The sequence below is a fragment of the Numida meleagris genome, unplaced genomic scaffold (genome assembly GCF_002078875.1).
Source record: "Numida meleagris isolate 19003 breed g44 Domestic line unplaced genomic scaffold, NumMel1.0 unplaced_Scaffold655, whole genome shotgun sequence".
Taxonomy (NCBI): domain Eukaryota; kingdom Metazoa; phylum Chordata; class Aves; order Galliformes; family Numididae; genus Numida; species Numida meleagris.
Genome location: NW_018364870.1, coordinates 4,692 through 15,687, shown reverse-complemented (window position 1 = coordinate 15,687; position 10,996 = coordinate 4,692). Strand labels below are relative to the sequence as shown.

Below are 10,996 nucleotides of genomic sequence, written 5' to 3'. Positions count from 1 at the left end.
CCACCCTCACTGGAGAAGACCTCTTCCTTCTATCTAACCTACATCTTCCCTCTTGATGCTTGAAACTGTTTCCCCTTCTTCTATCACCACAGACCCTGCTAAAGGGTCTGTCCCCTTCTTTCTTGTCATTCCCCTTTAGATACTGACAGGCCGCTCTCAGGTCACCTCGCAGCCTTCCCTTCCCCAGCTCTCCTCCTGTCCCCATAGGAGAGGTGTTCCATCCCTTAGTTCATATTTGTGGCCCTTCTCTGGACATGCTCCAACAGGTCTGTGTCTTTCCGGTACCGAGGGCTCCACACCTTGATGCAGTACTCCAGGTGAGGCCTCACCTGACCTGAGTAGAGGGCTGGGATCACCTCCCTCGACCTGCAGGGCAGTCCCTTCTCTATTGTACTGCATTCAACTGCTGGCAGTGGAGAACTGCGGTGCCCCCAAGTGGTGCAAGAACTCTTGAGCCACTCTTTGCGGCTCTTTGTGGATGCAGCAGAAAACAGGGGAAGGTAGCAGGAATCCACATCCCACTGCTACGGGAAAAGCACAGCACCTGATCGCCTGCCGATCCTTGCCCAGATGCTGCTCAGCGATGAGAAGCCATATTTGCAGGATTGGCTCAGAACCCAGCTTTGCTGACTGGCTGCTGGTTGCCCCAAGAGGTAAGGACAATGTGCATAGAGCAACGTTTACTCATTACATATTGTGGCAGAACGCAGTGCTCCCAGAGCGCGTTACAGCACTTCAGGGTGCCCTGCAGGCTGCCTGTGGCTCTCCTCTCACCTTTTCCCTGCTTTCCTTGGGTGTACTCCTTGCTTTTCCTATTCTTCCCGTTGCCTTCCTCTGCATTGCACAGGCAATGCTCTTTCTATGTGAGTATGGAATCCTGGAGCACTGCAGTTGTACAGGAGAGTTATCCAGTCAGGCTGTATTGCTGTACTTGGTGCCTCAGACCTCGCCTTGGGTTCTAGAGCCTGGAAGCGGGTGGCGCTGGGGGCCCTGATTGGCAGGGAGTCGGATGGCACTGGGGGGGCCCGGTGGGCTGGGAGGCGGCGTTAGTTTTAACCTTGACCTGAACCCCAAGCGTTAAAAGAACTCTAAAGAGAATTGTATTAATCCACAACGTAAGTCTCAGCCTAACCCTTAACCTGGTGCTAAAAATGTGTCTAACCCTAAATGTAGCAATAAAAATAATACTAAAAGTTTACAGTAAAAGTAACATGAACTCTAATTGTAATGCAAAAAACAGTCATGAAAATGAAGGTAGTGTTAACCCAAAAAGTAACATGAATCGTAACCCTAATGACCCTAACAAAAATGACTATACCTCTGCCCTGAAAATCTGCAAAACCTGCTCCAGGTAAGTCACCACAGAAGTAATGCTAGCAGTAACCTGAATCCTGAAGGTAACAGAGAAGAGGCACGGGCAGCGTGTACCCCCACTGTGTGCCATGGCACCGCAGAGGGCTCCCAGGGGTTCTCAGTGCTCCCTGCACAACTCTGGGGGCAGCTGTGAGGCACCTGTTCCTTCTACGCAGGTGAATGAAATGCTTTAGATCTGTGAACTTGGGTAGAAAACTGCAGTTTGCATTGATCTTTGTGGAAGTGAGGTGATGGTCCACATGAAACTCAAAACTGCAGCTTGGTGCAGTGACAGCCTGTAGATTTGCTAGGGCCTGAATTTACCCATTTTATTGCATTAAAAAAAAACAAAAATAAAATGTGTAGCGCAGGAAAGACATACATTAGTAAATACATTCAAATACGAACAAGACAGAATAAGATAAGACTAATGTGGCCCTGTGATTTCTGCTAACACGCCTTCATTTCATTACTGTTAAATTTGCTTGGTAGCTCAATTTCAGTGCATGAATATTTAAAAACAATGTAATGGAGGCTGCCAAAAAAAAAAAAAAGCATGACACCGTGATTGATTTTTTTTTTTAAACTGATAATCCTAAGTAAATAGTACAGGTTTCTTGGGCTTGGAGGCGTTTTCCTCCGTTTTTCTTAGTCTTCCCCTCCCACCCGCCTTCTTTATTCCCTCCTGTTTTAACGTTGTGTTCTTGCCCTGTTCTAAAAAGCAAGCGAGAGCGGAAGGCCGGCGGGGGACCGTGGTACTGGCCGAGTGAATGGCACGGGAGAAGTTGTTTCCGCGGTCTGTGCTGCCACCGCGTGGTCAATCCGCGGCAGTGCCGCTGTCTCGGTTTGGTGCGGCAGGACGCATGCGCACAGGCATGCGGAAGTGGCGCGTGTCCGTTGTGGTCGCTCTGCGCAGCTAGCCCGCCAATCTCCAGTGTGCTTAGTCCTCCAGGTGGCAGTGCGCATGCGCCCGAGAGCGTATGAGCGGCACCCCTTTCTCCGTCTGGTCGCGCGCACCTCAGCGCCTCGGTGCTTGGGCTCAGCAATATTCTCCCCTGCTTCCAATCCAGGCTGCCCCTCGCTTATTTCCTCGGTCGGTTTTACGTCCGAGCCCGCCCCGGGACCACGGACAGCTTTTGGTGGCGCGCGGTGCTGGCGTGGAGCGGCTCCGGGGTCACGCCTGGCGGCACGCGACCAGCTTTCCTAGTAGCTGTTTAACGGGCTCTTCCAACCTGCCTGTCCTGTCCCGGGCGACCGAGCTCCTTCACGTCGCGGTGCCTCAGGGCTCCGGGCGCCCCGCCGCGCGCTGCAGGTAAGCACCACGCGCACGCGGCGCAGCCATGTTGCTCGGCGCGTGGCCGCGTCGGCGGGCGGTCCCGTGCCCGCGCGGGCGCTGCCTGCAGTACCGCCCGGCGGCCAGAGGAGGGCAGCAGAGACCGCGGAGCTGTCGAGGGGGAAGGCGGGGGGGTAGTCGGGGTGTGGGGCGGGAGGCAGAACCCGGACGAGAACCGGTCCGGGGCTCCGTGGTACGATTTTCTTCCGCAGAAATCGTACAACGGAGCGGGAAGCGAGCAGGAAATCGTATCGTCTCAGACCGAGGCGGGAAAAGGCACCGCCGCCTGCTCCCCTGCCGATCTTTGCGCGGATTCCGCTTGAGCAATGGAAAGCCGCGCGTCCCGTAATGCCCCGGAACACAGCTTCGGTGACTGGTTCCCCGAACGGGTAAGCGCACCGTACGTGTACAAGTCTTTCCCCGTTGCGTAGCATGGCAGCGGTGTGTAGCGCTCCCCGAGCAGGAAAGAAAACCCACGCCTAAGTGCACTGTCCCAACGCGGGCAGCATGCTCGGGCGCTGCCTGCAGTACCGCTCGGCGGCCAGAGGAGGGCAGCAGAGACCGCGGAGCTGTCGTGGGGGATGTTTCTGCATTGGTTATGGGAAAGGGGGAACTGATCTGAAGAAGGAGAGCGCAACGTATTTTGTAACGTGTCCTTAGGTAGAGCTAGTTTGAAAAAGTAGAAATAGCGTTGATTTCAGTAACATATTTTAGAAATACAGTTGTTGAATTATGCGACTAACTGTCACTTGTGAAACCGCAATAGTTGCGTATAGTGTGGGTACAGTATTATGGACTAGAGAGCGTGCTGTAAGGCTATTCCGTTTGGTTAAGAGACCCTCAGGAAAAACAGACTCGTCAAACGTCAGAGAAGCCTGGGCCTCCGCACAAGGATGGATTGCCTTGCTTTGTGGTTAGGTTGGGATGTGACAGGCAGGCAGGCATCCAGATACTCCTCTCTGTCCTCTTGCCGAACTTCTGTCAGTGCGAGGATGGACAAGCAAGTGTCCAGAAATAACGGCCGAGTGTTGAGTGAGCCAGCGTTAGATGTGAAATAACCAGCAACGTACACGCTTAGCTAGCAATAATTTATGTTTAGCCGGTGCCCGTATGTTTAGTGGAGCGTCGGGAAGACTTGTGAACCTGAAGTACTCAGCCAGCGAGGAACTGGGGGAGGAAAAGATCAGCGTCGGATAACAGGGCGTAGAAGATGGGACGCTGTTTTCTGCAGGTGCTCCTGCTCGCAGGACGCCCGCCATTGTAATTGGGAATAAAATCTGTTTTGATCAGAGATACCGTCCTGATCAAGTATTTGGGTATTTCCAACAGACTGATGGGGGGGAAAAACAGCGCCGCCTGCTCACCTGCCGATCCTTGCCTGGGTGCTGCTCGAGCAACGGAAGGCCACCTGTCCCGGAGTGCCCCGGAACCCAGCTTCAGTGGCCGGTTGCCCGAACAGGTAAGCACACCGTATGCGTACAAATCTTTCCCCGTTGCGTAGCGTGGCAGCAGTGTGTAGTACTCCCCGAGCAGGAAAGAAAGCCCACAGCAAACTGCACTGACCCAACGCGGGCAGCAGGCTGAGTGCTGGAAGGCTTTGGGAGCTGTTTTGTTGCTCCCTTGTGGTTCGTTTAGTCACCAACCTGCACGTTTCAATTTCTCCTATTTTGGATGCTGTAACTGAGGGCAAGGTGATTGCAGAGCAGGAAACATACTCAGGCCACTCGCTGTTGGCTGATTGACGGAAGCCCCTTCTCCCTTGGCTGACAATTAATTTCCCAACAAACAACAGCGTTGCCGGTGCAGCGGTGCCTTTTCTGGATTCGAGCTGAAGTTCTACTCAGCTTTTCATTTGGCCCCGAATAGCACGGTGTTAGGCTTGAGCCAGTGTGAAATCTGAAGCGTAGCAGTAAAGCTCAGTTCTGAAGGAGGCTCCAGCCTCCTGGAGGGCAGATGCTGGTGGCAAAAAGAGCCATCGTTCTCAGAGGTGACGTAGAGGTGGTGAGGCAGCAAAATAGGAAAGCGGGGTTGGGGGTTTAAGGCCAGTTTAGAAAGAAAGCCGTTTTCAAGCATTTTTGGGACTCAGCAAGCAGTTTTTCTTCTTGTTTTGGACTAACCCAGCGTACTTGGGCAAGCTGCTTTTTCAGACGCCTCAACACAAGTCCGCAAAGTTCCTGGGTTCGGTCATCGTCACGCCGCGTAACTGCGCGTCCCGTCCAAGAGAAGAATATCTGTTGTGTCGGCTCTTCCAAGCAGCGTTGCGGGAAGAGATGGAGGGGGTTGTAGCCTGGGATGCAGCCCTGCTGTTGCACCGGTTTGGACAGATTCTAGAATTGAAGCGGTTCTCGTGTGATGTCCCATGCTAACTTGCAGGTCACGCTAAAGCGTCCCTGCGTTCTGCTTGTCCCGTTTCACGTTAGTCCTTTCAGTAATCTGGAAAGGAGGAACTAACTTTGTTCGTGAGGAATTAAGCCGTTCCTTTTTAGTCCGTACTTTGTCACTCGGCGAGGCGCTGTTTCTGGTCTCGCACAGTGCCTTCCTAAAATGCAGTCCAGTCTAACTTCTGTCATGTCTGGTTGCAGGAGCTTCCAACAAACGGCAGACTCAGGCTTCACGGGTCAGAGACGGAGCGAACGTGAGGGCCTCTGGATTTCCAGAAACAAATGAGAAGACTGAGAACTGGATGCTGTGTTTGACGCTTTTCCTGGCTGTCCTACTTAAGGATTCCCTCTGTCCGTAGGCACATTTGGTTGGTTTGGTCGGACCACAGGAGCTTGGTGCTTATGACCGAAGTTCTTAATGATACAGAGCTGTGCTGCCTGCTCTCTAGACCAAATACGCATAACGTTGGAGGAGGTTATGCTTTATTTTTTTTTATGCTTTTGAAGTATGAGGCTGGTACATGCCTTCAAACAGATAACATTTTAAGGAAATGTATTTTTCCTTCCCCCCCCTCCCCTTTTTCTTCTACAAAGCTCTCAGTAAGTAATGTTAATTGAATACAACTAATATAAATTTCTATTTGCAAGAGATACTGCTAGTGTGATGTATAACTTCAAGACAGTTAGGAAGATCAACTGGGATTAAGTTGGTAGAGTGGTGCAAAGAGTAGGTAGGCAGTTGCTGAGGCTGAAGGAAGACTTGATTCCTGTTAGTACTTTTGCTGCTGAGAAATAGAACCACAGATTCTGAGGTAGCTTCACCCATGTGGACTACCCCAGGCTGATACTTACTTCATTCTGTAGTGTTGACATCTGTCATGATTTCTTCCATACAAGGAATTCCAGGTGTTGTCAGAAGCTATTCAGACACGTTGGTGTTAATTTTATCCTAGAATGGCTGCTGCTTGACGTGCTGTCTACACATTGATGGTGCATATATTAGCTTATGTTTCTTGACCTCTGGTCATGTTCTGACAGTGGTGCTTAGGACATTAGAAGGGAATCTCTTTAGGAGATGGAAGAAGAGATGTGTTTTGCTTTTTGCCTGTGCTGAATCAGTAATTAGCTTTGAGATGCGATGAGATGCCATTTAAGCTAGAAGACATCATGGGAAGAAAAAGGACCTGGGGATCAGTTCCATGTCAACCTTTGTTTGGTCTTTTTCCATTTTGCATGTAGCTACTACAGATATACGTACTATTTGCAAGAAAACATCTGTTTTACTGGAGGATAAGCATAACATGGCAGTTTCTTTTGGTCCCAGTGTCTTTCTAACCCTAATACTTCAACCCTCTCTTTATTCCAAGTAACCAAGTCTCTCATTTCCTTCTTGAGTGGGCCTACATTTTTCCTAGTTTTCCTTTTATCACTGATTTTACTTACAGAAGCTTTTCTTGTTGCCCTTAACATCCTTGGCCAGATTTAATTCTATCAGGGCTTTAGCTTTCCTGACCTGATCCCTGGCTTTTCAGACTATTTCTCGATATCCCTCCCAGGCTTGCTGTCCTTGTGTCCACCCTCCATAGCCTTCCTTTTTGTGTTTGCATTTGTCCAGGAGCTGCTCATTCATCCATGCAGGCCTCCTGGCATTTTTGCCTGGCTTCCTCTTTGTTGGTATGCATCACTCCTGAGTTTGCAGGCAGAGATCCTTGAATGTTAATGAGCTTTCTTGGACCCCTATTCCCTCCAAGGCTTGATCCTGCACTACTCTACCAAGAAAATCTCTGAACGGGTCGAAGTCTGCTCTCCTGAAGTCCAGGGAAGTGAACTTGCTGTGTCCCCTCCTCGCTGCCCCAAGGACCTTGAATGCCAGCACGCCACAGACAGCGCAGCTACTTCTGCCCTCGAGCTTCACGTTCCCCACCAGCCTCTTCTTATTGGTGAGAATGAGGTCCAGCTTAGCGCCTCTCTTCTTTGGCTCCTTTATTACTTGGGGAATGAAATACTTATCAGTGCATTATAGGAACCTCTTGGATTGCCTGTGCCCGGCTGGGCTGTTCTTCCAACAAGCACTGAGGTGGTGAGGAGTAGGGCTTGTGAACGTGCAGCTGTTCCTGTCTGCCCATAGAACATCTCATCCACTCAGTCATCCTGGTCAGGTGGCCTGTAGACTATCGCTATGTCATCTGTCCCTGCCCTCCCTGTGAGCCCGATCTATAAACTCCTCATCTGTCCCCAGGCAGAATTCTGTGTGCTTCATTCTGGGTTGCTTTTTCTGTCAGTGCTTGATGTTTGCTAGATTTTGAGGATTTTTTGTTATTGTTTTGTTTTTAACATACTTTAAAAGAAGCAAAGAAAACAAAAAAGGCATATAAAGTAAAAGCCAGCTCTCACAACACAGCACATTGCATGAGTTCTCGTCTTAACATGGAAATCTGAAGCTTGCATTTTCACTGATTTATTTGCAACCTGAGGTACTACTGCATGTCACAGATGATACTTCTTCAGCCTAGAGAGCGTGTCTGTGTGCTTACAAAAAGATACAGTTTTGAGTTAGCTGGACCGTTTCTCACAACGGCTGCTGCAGGAACAACAGAGGAAATGAGAAGTCCTTAGCTCTTCCAGTGCCTCGAATCTTAATTAAAGTTAACGTACAGCTCTTGGCAGCTGAGTGAATGTAGGCTTAGATACCACTGGGTATCGGGGAGCAGCCGTGGTGGTGGCTGTATGGGGCAGCGGAAGTCTGAGGAGCTCTAGGAGCACTGCAGGAGCTCTGGACTGCCCTGGGACCCACACTGTCCCACAGAGCACCACAGAGTGCACCTGGAGCTGCGTGGCACATCACTGTGTCTCCTCTCTCTGCTGCCTGTCTCTATGCTAATAGCTCCTCCTGAGCTTACTGTGCATTGTGGGAGAATGCGGAGGTGCGATCTCTTTGTTTTAACCACTCTGTGCCACCAGTCCACCAATGTCTATGTCATTTGGTCCTCCAGGTAGCACAGTGCATACGTACAGAAATGTGGAAGTGGCGTATCTGAGTTCTGACCACTGTGCGCAGCGAATCCACCAATCTTTATTGTCTAGGCTGCCCACGCAGCTTCTCAGCATCTTGCCGTGTAAGTATGTGCTCCCCTGTCTATTAGAAATGTCACTAACTGACTTTGAGGACCAACTGGAATCAAAATATTTGAGCTGTTATAGCTTATCCATCGATAAACCTCCCCTTACTGGACAGGCAGAACCAATTGCCTGTTGTCTGCCATTTGTCTGCCTGTCTGTCTGTCTTTCATGCTGTGCTTCATGCCTGTATGGGAACTGCTAGGTCAGGGCCTGAACTGGTGACTGAGCACCTGCTGAGGGGTGTAGCTAGCCCTGAGAGCACAGGTGGAAGCAATTCACCTGTGGGAGTGGACAAGGGTGGAGCCTGGCTTCCCCCCAACCTCATTTAAGGGCAGGCAGCCGAAGGGGAAGCATTTCTACCTGGAAGCTGCTTCCTTTGTTGTGTTGGGTGAGCCCTGATTCTTGGAAAGGGGTAAGTGATTCTTCCTGTAATACCAGATTATGACCTCTGTCTTTCTCAGGGAATCTGAAACTGGTTTACAGCAGCTGTATCTACTATTGCCTATCTTTACAATACTGTTCAATTCTTTTCTAAGGGAGACTAATGGATTATATCCCTTTCACTGGGATTGAGAGGCAGCGTTAATGTTAATCTTGACCTCAACCCCAAGCTTAATGGGAGCTCTGAAGATAATTACATTAACCCACAATGTGACTTTAAACCTAACCCTTAACCCAATGCTGAAAATGTCTCTAATGCTCAGTGTAGCAATAAAAACAATGCCTGGGTATTTCTAAGTAACCTTAAGCCTAATTGTAATGTAAAAAACAATTGTTGAACTAACCGTAACCTTAATCCTATAACTAGCTTAAATTATAACCCTAATGCTGCTCAATATCATTTTTATATCCTTAACCTAAAAATCCGCTAAAACTAATCCAGAAAAATACCGTAACATAAAGAGTTACCTCAATCCTAAAGATAACCCAAGCCTCAACACTAATATAGCACTTAGTGTTATTTTCCTCTTAATTAAAATGTTTGTATATTTCTAAATAGGGTTTAAATGCAATCGTAATGGTAAGAGCCCAAATCTGTACTAATGTTGACTCCGAGTACACCTCCTCCGAGTACACCTCAACTCTATATATTAGAAATTTCCTCAACTGTCTTTGAGGACAGACTGGAATCAAAACATGTGGGCTATCATAGCTCATCCATTGATAAACTTCCCCTTGCCGGACAGGCAGACCCAGTTGCCTGCCTGCCGTTACTCTTTTTTTTTTTTTTTTCCTTCATTTCTGTATGGGAACTGTGGTCACAGCCTGAACCGGTGAGTGTGGGGTGGGCCCTGGTCCTTGGAAAGGGGTGAATGATTCCTTCTTAATTTGAGGTCTGTGATCTCTGCCTTTCTTGGGCGATCCCAAAGTGGGTTAAGGCAGCTGTATCTGCTGTGTGTGTCCTTACAGTGCCCTTCAGTTCTTTTCTAAGGGGGATGATGGGTTATTTTCTGTTCTTTGAGTTGCTGTTGAAGGGGTTGATGTGCACTCCTTTTCTTCTACCTCCTTGTTTCTAGAATGCTTCCTTCAGCTCTAAGATAGTGTTTGTAGGCTGACCGTGTACTGCAGCTCTGGGAATGCCTCAAGCTGATGCCCTTTTCCATAATGGGGTTCTGCATTGTCAAGATCCCATTTGGACATTTCTTTTTAATTGATTTTGGACTGCGTGTAGACTTCTTAGAAACTATGCATTTTATTGCATTTAAAGAAGTCAAATATAAAAACTAGAGATGGAGGAAGGCATTTGTAAATAAATGCTTTAAAATCGGTACAAGTCAGAGTCTGAGAACATGAATATGGGTCTGTGCTTTCTGCTAATACGCTTTCTTTTCATAATAATTATGTTGGCTCGGTAGTTGGATTTTAGTGTGTGAGTATTTGAAAACAATGTAACAGATGCTGGCAAGAAAAAATGTATGACATCATCAAGTGGATTTTTTTAACAGACATCCATAAGCACTTAGCACAGGTTCTCTGGGTTTGGAGAAGTTTTCCTTGGTTTTCTTCGTCTTTTTTTCTGTTGTTTTTCCCCTTCTCCTCTAACTTTGCGTTCTTCTGTCATCAGAAGAAAGAGAAAACGGAACACCAGGATGGGGCTGGGGAGCCGCGCCGATCCCGTCGGACGAGTCCTTCCCGCAGTCTCAGCTGCCACCGTGTGGCCAATCCGCGGAACTGCCACTGCCTGCGCTTGGTGATGCAGGCAGAATGACGCATGCGCACCGAAAAGCGGAAGTGGAGTGTCTACGTTCTGACCGCTCTGCGCAGCGAATCCGCTGATCTCTATTGTGATTAGTCCTCCAGGCAGTGGTGCGCCTGTGTGCCGAAAAGCGGAAGTGGCGTGTCTGCGTTCTGACCGCTCTGCGCAGCGAATCCGCTGATCTCTATTGTGATTAGTCCTCCAGGCAGTGGTGCGCCTGTGTGCCGAAAAGCGAAAGTGGCGTATCTATGTTCTGACCACTCTGCGCTACTAATCCGCCGATCTTTACTGTGATTAGTCCGCCAGGCGTTTGCCATCGTCCTCAATATTTTGATGCCGTGCATGTAACTCTTGTTTTGCAATGGTACGTAACGTTAGCATGCTCCGGTTGTATGTCCTGTCTTGCATTGTACTGAGTATGTATATGCCATGCTCCTCATTTTTCACCTGTTGTTCCACTTTGTGCGTCTCCTTGTGTTAGCCATGTGTTGTGTATCGAGTGCTGAATTCAAAGCATCCTGGTCTGATATCACTCAGTTGCGTGTATTTCATTTTGACCATCCGTACTCGCATTGTGTTCTCAGGTCGGTGTGACAGGTAAGCGATGGGGAG

At 49.0% G+C, this 10,996-nt stretch overlaps 1 long non-coding RNA gene across 5 annotated transcripts; it reads left to right on the top strand.

The window, feature by feature from the left end:
- Nucleotides 1-150: 150 nt before the first annotated feature.
- On the top strand, nt 151-10,996 carry LOC110391944. 5 transcript variants are annotated; one of them, XR_002434184.1, is made up of 9 exons: nt 151-317; nt 485-653; nt 848-2,665; nt 2,899-3,075; nt 4,016-5,000; nt 5,269-7,007; nt 8,061-8,183; nt 10,253-10,748; nt 10,866-10,996. It is a non-coding gene; the product is annotated as an uncharacterized LOC110391944 (long non-coding RNA). The 5 variants fall into 5 exon arrangements; XR_002434183.1 differs by having other exon boundaries at nt 153-317; nt 4,016-4,145; nt 4,808-7,007; XR_002434185.1 differs by having other exon boundaries at nt 155-317; nt 4,016-4,145.